At 35.2% G+C, this 12,609-nt stretch overlaps 1 protein-coding gene and 1 non-coding gene across 2 annotated transcripts in view; one reads left to right on the top strand and one right to left on the bottom strand.

Moving 5' to 3' along the window:
- The window catches only part of LOC142343087 (uncharacterized), a 183,819-nt gene that overhangs the window by 151,377 nt on the left and 19,833 nt on the right, over nucleotides 1-12,609 (bottom strand). The window lies entirely within an intron of this gene.
- Trnan-guu (transfer RNA asparagine (anticodon GUU)) lies at nucleotides 9,234-9,307 on the top strand. Its single transcript has one exon. It is a non-coding gene; the product is annotated as a tRNA-Asn (tRNA).

Raw genomic sequence — 12,609 nt, 5'->3', positions numbered from 1 at the left:
TTGCTCCTCTTCAGTGTTTAACACATTAACTTGTACTAATTCAAGTTCGTTAAACTTGCCCAGGATTTTAACGTTGTTTGCGTCAATCAGATTGTAGGTAGGTGGACTTGTTGTAGCCAATCGTAGTACTGTGAAAACTTTTCTGAAGGTATCGTCTGGTTTCGCTATTCGTACCAGGTCCCCCTCTTCGAATCGTGGTTTATATTTATTGTTGTCCAAAGCAACCGAAATTAAAAATGGTTCATGTTTTTTGAAAACTTATTTGGGGCTAACTTTGTGACGCGGTTAACACGACTGTTAATGATATTTACGAAATTGGGAAGCTCCTTTATATAATTCCAAGTCCATTTTTCGTCCAAGTATCTGTATATAATGTTTTTAAGTGATCGAATATTTCTTTCCGCAAACGCCGATTTGGTTTCGTTTTCGGTTGTATACAAATGAATCTTTTTGTTTTCACAGAAAGTTTTGAACTCGCCTTTGAATTCAGTGCCTTTGTCCGTCCACACTTTCTCTGGTTGTTTCGTCTTGATCATTTTTTTGAAGGCTTCAACGCAGTCTTTTGCATACATCGTTTTCAGAGGTTGAACACGTAAATAACGTGATTAAACGTCAACTGCAACCAATAGATATTTAACCCCATTATTGTGCTTTGATATTTTGTCCATATAGGCTACATCCATGGACCAGATCTCGTTTATTCTGTAAGCAACTACCTTCAATCGTGGAAAATTTTTCCGGAATTGACGATATTTGGTGTACGAGTTTTTCGATTGAAGGAATTTCTCAATTTTTTTCTGTGATAGACCGCTTTCTTTTTTGATGTTGGTAACACTTCCAAAGGCTGCTTTTCCTTTTATGTAGACGTTATTTAGTTTTTTGATTTCCACTGAATGGAGTTTTCCAGCTTGTTGGCGTTTTGATTTCTTCCTCTGCGTCTGCGAAGCCTTTCTCATCAAAGCTAGCAGTCTCTGTTTTTCTGCTCTCTCGACAGCAGGTTTCTGTTCACTGGCTTTTCCATCTGAAAACTGACGTAATTTTTGCTCTTTCTGAACTTTTATGAACTTCTTTGCATAAGTATTACAAGTGAGGTGTGGTGCAAGGTTCAAATAATTCAGCACTTCATAATGGTCATGCAAAAGTTTCGATGATGTTTGTTGTAATGCGTAGAGGAAAGTTGAAGCTGGAATGTTAGTGCTCTTCTCATCGATGAGAATTTCGCCTTCATCGTCCAGAGAAATGTTACGCGATTGGTTTATCTTCTTCAAAATTATTTTTGATTTTTCAAGTTTGTCCTTGTCGAGAAAATTTATGTCATCGATCACATTCTGACTGATTTCATCAAACTGATTCTGTTTAAACCCATCTGTAATTTTTTTGCTGTTTTTCTTCCTCATCGGACAGCATGACGTCATCAGTCTGTTGCTCGGTGTTGTGATGAATAACTGCTTCTGGCTGCTCGTGTTTCAATGTTCTCTGCAGAAGCGATAGTTGTTTTGATTTGTTTCGTGCAGTTGGGTCCTTCAATATTTGCGAAACCTGAGGTTGTTCAGTTGTAAACATGTTGCGGGGAATAAGCACAAATTCTTCAGTTGGCATTTTCCTTCAGATACTCTAGACAATGTCTGGCAATGAGTCGAATCAGAGAATGCCCTCTCGTTGTTTGGAAAAGCTTACTTCTTTGTAGTGCGTTAAAATGTTTTTCGGAAAGTTGTCGCAGTTGGGATTCGAATTTTTGCAGTTCTGTTTTGTTGATTGAGACAACACCAGAGAGGACGTTCAACACCAGAGAGGACACAATCGCTTAGAAACCAAATGAAATCAATATCTTGGGCTAGGAAAATTCGCTTGCCTCTCGATTTCGGGTTACTGCCGACGCACCAGCGCTTCAGCATAAGCAAGTGTCTCTTTTTCATTCGTAATTGATGTAATAATGGCTTCCTCCGAAGGAATATAGAAAACTGACGGTTCGGGACCAATAAGTTAAGAAAATCGTAAGCCTTGACTTGTTTTCGGATCAAGGTCAACAATTAAATGTCCATATGGCTGAGCTGTCGCTAATTTGTATGCATCCTTGAGTAATTGGAGGCAGTTCAACTGTTTACCAAGATATTCTATTTGTTGAATGTCACGCAATGATTTAAACAGAATGATATGAGTGGTGTTGAGATCAATTGTTCGTGACCACTTGCTCTGTTGGAATAAGTTATGTTTGACATAAATCACGTGGAGTTTTCTGTGTCCTCCCGATGTTGCAATTTTTACGAACTCTTTGTCGTTAAATATTTCCTCGCATGAGTCATCATAAACGAGAAGACAATTCGAAAGTTTCTTTGTTATATCCAATCCAGAATATTTGATGAACTCGGTTTGTGGTATTTTACATTGTGTAGCTGTAAAAATGTCCTGGAACTCTTTGTAGAAGTAATAAATTTTGGGAAATCCTGGGTAAAACGATGAACTTTGCAACATGTTGAAAATTAGGTCGGTTTTCCCTGAACCACTAGGGCCTACAACTGCCATGAAGATTCTATCGTTTGTAGGAACAACTTTATTCATAGTTTGGGATTTGGCAAAATATAACCAACTAGACTCGAAAGCAGTGCAATCCAAATTGACTTCTCCTCACAACTTTCTGATATCAAGAATAGCATGGCGAAACAAAGACTGATCATGAGCACTATAATACTCACTTGAACAAAGAATATGATCTCTGATCGAGGGATTATGGTGTTGGAACAGCACCGCCATGGTGGTCTCTCTCGGTTTCCATCATCGAAAACCAAGTTTGTAATACCCCCATCAATTTCATCTCTTACAACTCGGTTTGTCATTTTTCAAATCAATACTAGGCTAGTGTTTTGAAATGTGTAAAACGGTAAAATAACTAATTTTTCTGAATTGGCTTCCCATTGTAGCTCGAATGTGATTGGTTGCTTTAGTATACTTTACATGTACTCATCGCGCGCAAAGCACTTTCAAGCTAATAAAATATGAGGGGACATATTTTCATAGTTTGAAATTCCACAATGCCCCCATCTGTAGTTCGAAGCCAAAATATATACATGTTTACTGCAAAGTACATATTTACTACATATGTACCTACAACCAATTTAATATGTAAAGTAAGCGTACATAACGGGTCCAGAATATATACAAATATAACCTCATAGATTTTATACATCTTTGGCCCAGTGGTACAAGATCGGCTTCCCATGCACTAGATCCGGGTTCGAATCCCACCGGGGCGAAGATCCTTTTCTCAAATGTCCCATCTATCCTTGCATACAAGATTATTCCCTATCTTAAAACATGTAATGTCCCCCCCCCCGTAGTAGTCACTACACAGCTATGTATACTACTGAAGAAGTTCTCCGATTATACTTTTTCATTCAACATAATTGCCGTAAATATAATTGCTTGAAAATTCGCAATGAAATTCTTTATAACAGCAGAAAATAGTGCAACTTTATGATAAGTACTTGAAATGTGTAACTTAAAACTCAATTGTGCGATTGGGAATAGTACAATTTTACATTGTTACATATTAAAAATGTATCCTTTGAGCGGTTTTGAGCTTATGTATATTTTTAAACCTCTTTTCATTAGAGACCTTTCGAGCCCTTCTGATAATAAACCAAACGAATTTAACAGTTTTATGAAATAAAGTAATGTAGTTTTAAAATGTAATAACTTTATAATAAAAATTTGAGCTGTTTTAATTAAGAGACCTGAAAAAATGCGAAAATATTTTAAAATCTACTTCCTAACCTGCTAATGAAAACCTACCCAGTTAGCTGAAAAATATTTAAAGTTTCCGATGTGAAATTTTGGCAAAAATAGTATAATTTTTTCAGTGAAACACATTCTAGTAAGAGGCACTTGGAGAATACACAGCAACAAGGCCCCCGGACATAAAAAGTTTATCCCCGTTCTGAGGCCGAAAAACACGAAATGTGTAGGCCAGAAGAAATTGCATAAAACACGCATATGTATTTACAGAAATTGGTTTTCCCCGAGATAAGTCGTGAATGTCGTCGTCAAAATTTCAATACTCCTCAGTCAACAAGACGTCAAAAATCACATTTTGGACCATCTGTATTGAAGAGCCTTCCTGATTACCTACAAAAAGTTCGGCATTCCATTATCAGCTGAAACTTACTTTGCTTTTTGATTATTCACGACCACTTTTTAAGATTCTAAAGAGTGGTTAATCCAATTCATCGTCCTTATCATCAAACACGCAAGTGATTTGTAAGGACGGGAGAAACGTTCACAAAGAGGTTTTTAGTTTTATAACAATTTGAGGCAAAAAATGGAACGAATTGTAACAAAATTTTTATTTGAGTTGCAGTAGGTGGCTGCAGCCAATTGATTAAACTAAAATTTTTGAGCAAGCGAACAAATTAAATCACGCAAAATTTAAAAAGTCAAGGATTTAGTAGTCGACCGAGAATTCAAAAACGCTCAAGCAGAACTTTAAAAAACACGAGATTAAAACTTCGTTCGAGAGCTATTAATAGAGAGCCAAATTGCTGAAATTATTTAATTCTTGCTTTATATTTCGATTTCTTTTTCAGCATAAAGACCATTCAAAAAGCGTAACTGTAACGAACTTCAGCTGAAAACTAATGCGAATTCGTTATCCTTACGGACTAATCGTCACGAAACCAGCAAAAGTTTGCAAAAATTCGGCCTCCTCGTTTGCGACACGAATGATGTGCCTAAACAAGTCTCGAATTGGAAACAAAAGATCGGGGCCTTTGAACAACAAATGCAAGGAAAACAGTACCAACAAACTTTAGAAATACGTTTTTGTCGTTACAGAACCTGCTCAAATCAGAGTCAGTCGAAATATAATCAATTTAAGGAACTGAGCAGTACAATACTCAATCGTGCGATTGGGAACTGTGCAATCTTTACATTGCTAAAAATTAAAAAATACCATTTGAGCAAATTGGAAAATTTATGAGAATATTTTTAAAACTCTTTTTATTAGAGACCTTCAGAGCCCCTCTAGTAACATAGCTGGCAGATTTCCGGCAAAAATCCGCCGTTGACGCACATCGGGATTGAAATAGAGAACGAAAAAGAAGATATAAAGTAACAGAATTTTTTCTTGAGTTGAAAAAAATGTCTAATTTGGTGTGCAGTGTCAGTTAGATTCCAAAATTCAATTTAATTCAGCTTCTAAATTGAAACCTATTGAAACACTTCTGTGAGCTAGCAATCGCACTAATGATCTTTGAAAAACTACAACACTAGGAATTAATGACAGGATTTTATTGGTTTATCCTGTTTCTTTTGATTTTGCGCTTTTGACATTGACCGTATTCACTGCATTGCGTGATTCAATGCCTGAAAGAAATTAAAATCCTTGAAAAAGTGATTATGGTACGTCAAAATTCAAACGTGAAATTGTGACTCAATTAAAACTCAAAACGTAATCAAAAGGTAAAAAACTTTAAAACATTGCCGGAAGACTCCTGAATCGACGCAAGTAGGACCTAACATACGCCCTAGCTAAGCACTAACGACTTCATTATACCACTCAATATTTAAAAAAAACATGTTCTGGCAATTTTTCACGAGTGGCGACTCCAATAAAAATTGTTGATAACAGAGTCTAATATAAACAACTCCAGTTGAAATAAACTGCGTATGTTAGAATACATAACCTGCAGATTGCTGGAATATAGCCACCATTGATTCCCATTAACTCAATTAGGATTGAAAGAAATCGATTTTTGTACAGAACTATTTTATAATGATGTGAACTATACAGACACGAAACCGCAGTTCTGCATACTCCTGTTTCCTTATGTGTGGATACAGAGGCTAAAATGAATACCAAAAGCAATTAGAGATGTTAACAAAGATTTATAAGAACAAGGTTCAAGGAGCGGGCAACTAAAATTGGATTCTATGGATTTATCCCGGTTTTTCGATACTGACTCTGTTGATTCTAGATTGCGTTCCTGCGAAACTGCTGCTAAAAGGCACTTAGAACAGACTGAAAGAAAAATGAAAAAATAAAGAGAAAAAAAAAATTCACGCAAAATGTCGAACAAGCTTTGAAATAAGGTAAAGAGAAACACCTTTCCCTTAGCCGGCAGATTTCCGGAAAAACCCGCCAATGACGCACACCGGGATTAAAAACGAGAACGAAAAAGGAGAGATAAATTGACAAAATTTTCTCTGAGTTGAAAAAATTGTCTAATTTGGTGTGCAGTGTCAGTTAGATTCCAAAATTCATTTTAATTCAGCTTCTAAATTGAAACCTTTTGAAACCCTTCTGTGAGCTAGCAATCGCGCTAATGATCTTTGAAAAACTACAATAATATGAATTAATTACATGATTTTATTGGTTTATCCCGTTTCTTTCGACTTTGCGCTTTTGACATTGACCGTTTTCACTACATTGCTTGATTCAATGCCTGAAAGAAATTAAAATCCTTTAAGTTGGAACAGTGATTATGGTACGTCAAAATCAAACGTGAAATTGTGACTCAATTAAAACGCATAACAAAATCAAAAGGTAAAAAAACTTAAAAACATTGCCGGAAGACTCCTGAATCGACGCAAGTAGGACCTTACTTAGGCCCTAGCTAAGCACTAACGACTTCATTATACCACTCAATTAAAAAAAAACATGTTCTGGCAATTTTTCACGAGTGGCGACTCCGATAAAAAATTGTTGATAACAGAATCTAATATAATTAACTCTAGTTCAATTAAACTGCATATGTAGAAAACATAACCTGCAGATTGCTGGAAAATATCCACCATTGGTTCCCATTAACTCAATTAGGATTGAAAGAAATCGATTTCTGTACGTAACTAATTTATAATGATGTGAAATATACTGACACAATACTGCAGTTCTGCATACTCCTGTTTCCTTATGTGTGGATACAGAGGCTAAAATGAATACCAAAAGCAATTAGAGATGTTAACAAAGATTTATAAGAACAAGGTTCAAGGAGCGGGCATCTAAAATTGGATTCTATGGATTTATCCCGGTTTTTCGATACTGACTCTGTTGATTCTAGATTGCGTTCCTGCGAAACTGCTGCTAAAAGGCACTTAGAACAGACTGAAAGAAAATTGAAAAAATAAAGAGAAATAAAAAAAAATTCACGCAAAATGTCGAACAAGCTTTGAAATAAGGTAAAGAGAAACACCTTTCCCTTAGCCGGCAGATTTCCGGAAAAACCCGCCAATGACGCACACCGGGATTAAAAACGAGAACGAAAAAGGAGAGATAAATTGACAAAATTTTCTCTGAGTTGAAAAAATTGTCTAACTTGGTGTGCAGTGTCAGTTAGATTCCAAAATTCAATTTAATTCAGCTTCTAAATTGAAACCCTTTGAAACCCTTCTGTGAGCTAGCAATCGCACTAATGATCTTTGAAGAATTACAGCACTAGGAATTAATGACAGGATTTTATTGGTTTATCCCGTTTCTTTCGACTTTGCGCTTTTGACATTGACCGTTTTCACTACATTGCGTGATTCAATGCCTGAAAGAAATTAAAATCCTTTAAGTTGGAACGGTGATTATGGTACGTCAAAAATGAAACGTGAAATTGTGACTCAAATAAAACGCAAAACGTAATCAAAAGGTAAAAAAAAACTTTAAAACATTGCCGGAAGACTCCTGAATCGACGCAAGTAGGACCTTACTTAGGCATTATACCACTCAATTAAAAAAAACATGTTCTGGCAATTTTTCACGAGTGGCGACTCCGATAAAAAATTGTTGATAACAGAGTCTAATATAATCAACTCTAGTTCAATTGAACTGCATATGTTAGAAAACATAACCTGCAGATTGCTGGAAAATAGCCACCATTGGTTCCCATTAACTCAATTAGGATTGAAAGAAATCGATTTTTGTACGTAACTAATTTATAATGATGTGAACTATACTGACACAATACCGCAGTTCTGCATACTCCTGTTTCCTTATGTGTGGATACAGAGGCTAAAATGAATACCAAAAGCAATTAGAGATGTTAACAAAGATTTATAATAATAATGTTCGAGTAGCGGGCATCTAAAATTGGATTCTTTGGATTTATCGCGGTCTTTCGATACCAACTCTGTTGATTCTAGATTGTGTTTCTGCGAAACTGCTAAAAAGCACTTTGAACATAATGAGAGAAAAATGAACATAGCTTAGAGAAGTCAAAAAATTTTCAAGCAAAATTTTGAACAAGCATTGAAATAAGGTAAAGCGAAACAACTTTTCCTTCGAAAAAGTAAACAATAGGGCCAGTAAAAATAAAGGGCGGAGAAGATGAAGGACGATAATGGAAAATATTACAAGCGAAAAACTTTTCGAAAAAGGAGAAAAACTAAGCAGGAATAAAAAAACTAAAGTACAGAATTTTAAGAAGCTGTAACGCTTTATATTATTGTCTAAAAACTGTTGAGTCTCAACAGATATTTTCAATAATCTTTAAGGAGCACTTCTTCCTAATTCGTTTAGCAACCACACGACACGCAAACACAATAAAAATTACTTATAACAAGAGAAAGCGCTAAAAACTACAAAAAAGCAGGATTGATTTATTTCTTTTAAAAAATTGCGCAACAAAACTTTAATTGTTTTTACTTAGTAACAATAAACCTACAACCCTACCTAACTAAAACATTGAATATGAAAAAATACTCTGAAAGGCAGAAAAAAACAGTAATTTCGCCAAAAAACTTGAAAAAGAAAAAAAAGCAAAAAATTGTTAAAATTGAGACTTTTCCTCAAATAAAAAAAGTGCGCCAAAAACCACATGAATACTATATCCAACCGAAGCACTCCGGACACAAAACTGTGGACAATAATTATTGGTCGCACATAAAACGGTACAAAAAAAACGCTATAGAAGCCTCCAAAACGGCGAAATCACAAAAATAGGTCAAGATTGCATGTAAAACTCAATTGAGATGGTACAAAATTGTGCCAAACAAACAATTGCTTGTTAAGTTGATTTATAACAACTACCTTAGCCGAAAAAGTAATAACCAAAAAAACTGCTTCGAAAAAGCCGCATGTGATCAAAATATTTCAACAGTCTGTCAACAGTTGCTTTGAGCACCAATTGGTACACAAACTTTAACGCTTCAATTTTCAACGAAGCTTACATTTTGGCAATCTCTTTTCGACCATCAATTTTGTTGTTTACATTGCATAAATAGGTTAGTTTGAAGTAATAGAAGGGCAGCATCTACCAGCTCTTGTGGCGCAATCGGCTAGCGCGTTCGGCTGTTAACCGAAAGGTTGGTGGTTCGAGCCCACCCAGGAGCGTGATAGTTTTATTACGGTCATTACGTACAAAAAGTCATATTTAATCAGGTACATTGAGTCGAAAACGTCAGTTTTGTTTACAACCATTTGTAAGATTAGGATTGAAAGCGTGTGTGGACATTTGCGACAGTATAAAAAGTTGTGACAGTAAAAAGTTTGTGACAGAAAATTCCGTCATACTTGTCCATGATGCCTGTTTTTAAGCAAACGTGGACAACAGTGACAATATTTTTTCATCGTTTTGCACACCCACCGTCACACATGTCCATGACAGCAGCCGAATATCCACCATAGTAAAATGTCAATCAGACTGCAATGAAAAAAAAAATGCAACTAAACGCAATACTAATAGTGTATTAAGAAGACAATTAGCAGTTTTGCAATTTCTCATGTCAAAGGCCACAAGAACAATCAAAACTCTGACCTGAGCCTCAAATAATTAACAATTCAATTCTAGCAATAATTTTTAGGCTAATTGAGTGAGGAAAAAATAGTTGACAATGGTTTTGTTATCCACCAATACAAGTGATGCATTTCAAAATTTTGCAGCCTCTCAGTGTGAAATCCAACCAAAAATGGAAAAAACATAATCAAACAACGCAATACAAAACATAGCAGGCATATTGCCAGAAAAAGCCGCAATAGCTTTGTAGATCTGCAGTCTCAAAATAGTAATAGAAACAGACAAAAACTTTTTTTAATTAAAGGCTGATATTTTGATTAGGAATCTGTTTGAATCAATGCTGCTTCTAGTAGCTGCCCGTCAATTCGAGTAAAACGCACTCACTTGATCTTACCTCTATGAATTAAAGTTAATAAAAGTTAATTTCAGAGCGAGGAAGTCATTTTTGTGAGTGAGGTAAGTCACGTGTGACAAAAAAGTAAATAACACGAATGAACAAATAAATTCACTCTAATAAGAATGAAAAGGACGTCAAGCACGCTATTCAGTTGAAGTTGCACGACCGAATTAACGAAAAGCAAATTTGAAGTGATCGTGACTTTATATGGTTGCTACAAAAATCCTGACGACGAAATAAAAACCAGGAGAAGGCCAATAGTAGCCCCAGCTATCGCTTTCCGGCTATTGAAAAAACAACAGTAGGTCTTTAACTATACTTATCTCCTAAAATAAGTTAACACATATAAATAAGTTAACTCCAAAATTCAAAGTTAACTTCAAATGTCGACGTTTTTAACGTTTTGGACTGCTAATTCTGGAAGCAAATTTTACACCATTGATCCCCAATAAGAGGTCAATCCATACTATTATTTTGAAGTAATATGCGAAACTAGCTTACCATACACAACAATGTAAAACTAATCAACTCCATCATAGCGAAAAGTTTGCTGTCATAACATCATCACTATTAATTCACATTTTTATCTGTCTCAAGGTTATCACACAAGAGAACTCAATCATAGTGCAAAAATGTGAAAGCATATCAGAATTTGCCATAAAATTTTTATTTGTAAAAATAACGGAGAGATTTTCGGAGAGTTCCTCAAAATTACATTGGGCATCAGGTGTGTTACAATTACGTATTATTCGATTTTTGTAGTTGGGCAAAAAATTCATTGTTGAGGAATAATTAAATTAAACTAAATCCGTTCAAAAAGTCCGTCCTTCGATATTTCGATCACTGGTATTCTGCGTAAACAAAAAAATAGTTGAATTGCAAAGACCGATTATCAAAAGTAAGTTAGCACATAAAAAGTTTAAGAGATCAAATGTATTTTTGTTGACCTGATATTACACCAATTTGTGATCACAGTTTGAACTTAAATAATAGTGTGTTAATTGACTTTTGATCTTCGGTCTGCAACTCGATAATATTTAATTGTCTAAAACTAATATCGAAACGACTAAAAACGGACTTCGAAAACCATTCTAAAAAACCAATTCGACCACAAGAAACAGTTAGAATAGAGGTCAAATTGACAGAAATCTGACAGTAAGGAGAGAAATCAAACTCAAAATTCTAATCATTTTCCAATAACTCCTCCAACATAAACAAATACATATAAAAACAGCCATCAAATCGCCATAAAATGGCCGCCCGTCGGGATTGCAGCAGATAAGGAAAAAATACAAAATCGACAGGCGTTTTGTCTAAGTGCCAAAAAGAGTTCTAATTTTATGAGCAGTCTAAGTTCGATTGCACAACAGCTCTTTTATTCGGCTTCTCAGCTGAATGCGATTTAACTTATATTACCGCCAGAAACGAATCGCCCTAAAGAACTCTGATAACCTAATGCACTATCACTTAAGAATCAGGCTTTTTCGGTTTATCCAGTTTGCTTTCCGGTTGGTTTATCCAATTTTCTTTTTGCCCTTGACTGAATTCACTGTAATTGTTAACTTTAATTGAAAATAAAAAATCAAGACAATACGCTTAATACTAATTCCGGCCCGAAAATAGCCGTCATAGCAATAGACAATAGACCTTGTAACTAAGAACAATTAGAACAAAATTCAAGCAAGGGTCATCTAAAACCAGTCTTTATTGGCTTTTCCCGTCTTTACTTTTGTTTCGTTAATCGTTCATTTTTGACACTAATCTGCTGAGCAACCACTGTTCAATAGCGCGTTCAGCAGGATCAGAGAATACCTAAATAATAGCCCTGGAGCCTTAAAAATAGCCTTTAAAAAGCTGACAGCGGTTATTAAAAATTCACTTACAATTTTTGAAAACAAATAGTGTTAAACTCATAGAACCAATAGTTATGAACTGAACCGACTAACAATTTTCATTTTTTAATTCCCTAGAAAGCAGATAAGACTTGTCACTGACGATAATAAGTGGCAAGACATTAAAAAAGCTCACCAGACTGCAGGAAAAAAATCAGCTTTGATTCTCATAACATCGGACACAGAAGAGCAAAAAATGAAAAGAAACTTCAATGTTTTACAAATAATCTTATAAAACCAAGATATTTGATTTGATTTCATAGTCCGACAAATTCCTATTATTAAGGAGCGGATACAGGGGCAAGTAATGATGCCAATAAACATAAGAACTGGTAAGGCTGATTGGAACAAAGTACAAACAGGGGCCATAAAAAACTGGGCTTTATGGATTTACCCTCTTCCTGGTTTTGATCTCTTTATTCATTCATTTTAGATTGTTCTGCTGAACAGCTGCAGTTTCATAGCGCGTTCAGCAGAATCAAACAAGAGTGAAAATTTCCAACAGACTCCAAGCAAAATGTCAAAATGCAGCAAAAATAGGTAAAGCAAAACAAATGTTTGTTATAAAATTAAAAAAAAATTGGCAAAAATATCCGACAGAGAGGCTATT

The sequence above is a fragment of the Convolutriloba macropyga genome, chromosome 7 (assembly GCF_964194025.1).
Source record: "Convolutriloba macropyga chromosome 7, txConMacr16.3, whole genome shotgun sequence".
In the NCBI taxonomy this organism is placed as follows: domain Eukaryota; kingdom Metazoa; phylum Xenacoelomorpha; order Acoela; family Convolutidae; genus Convolutriloba; species Convolutriloba macropyga.
This window is presented reverse-complemented; position numbering and strand designations above follow the sequence as displayed.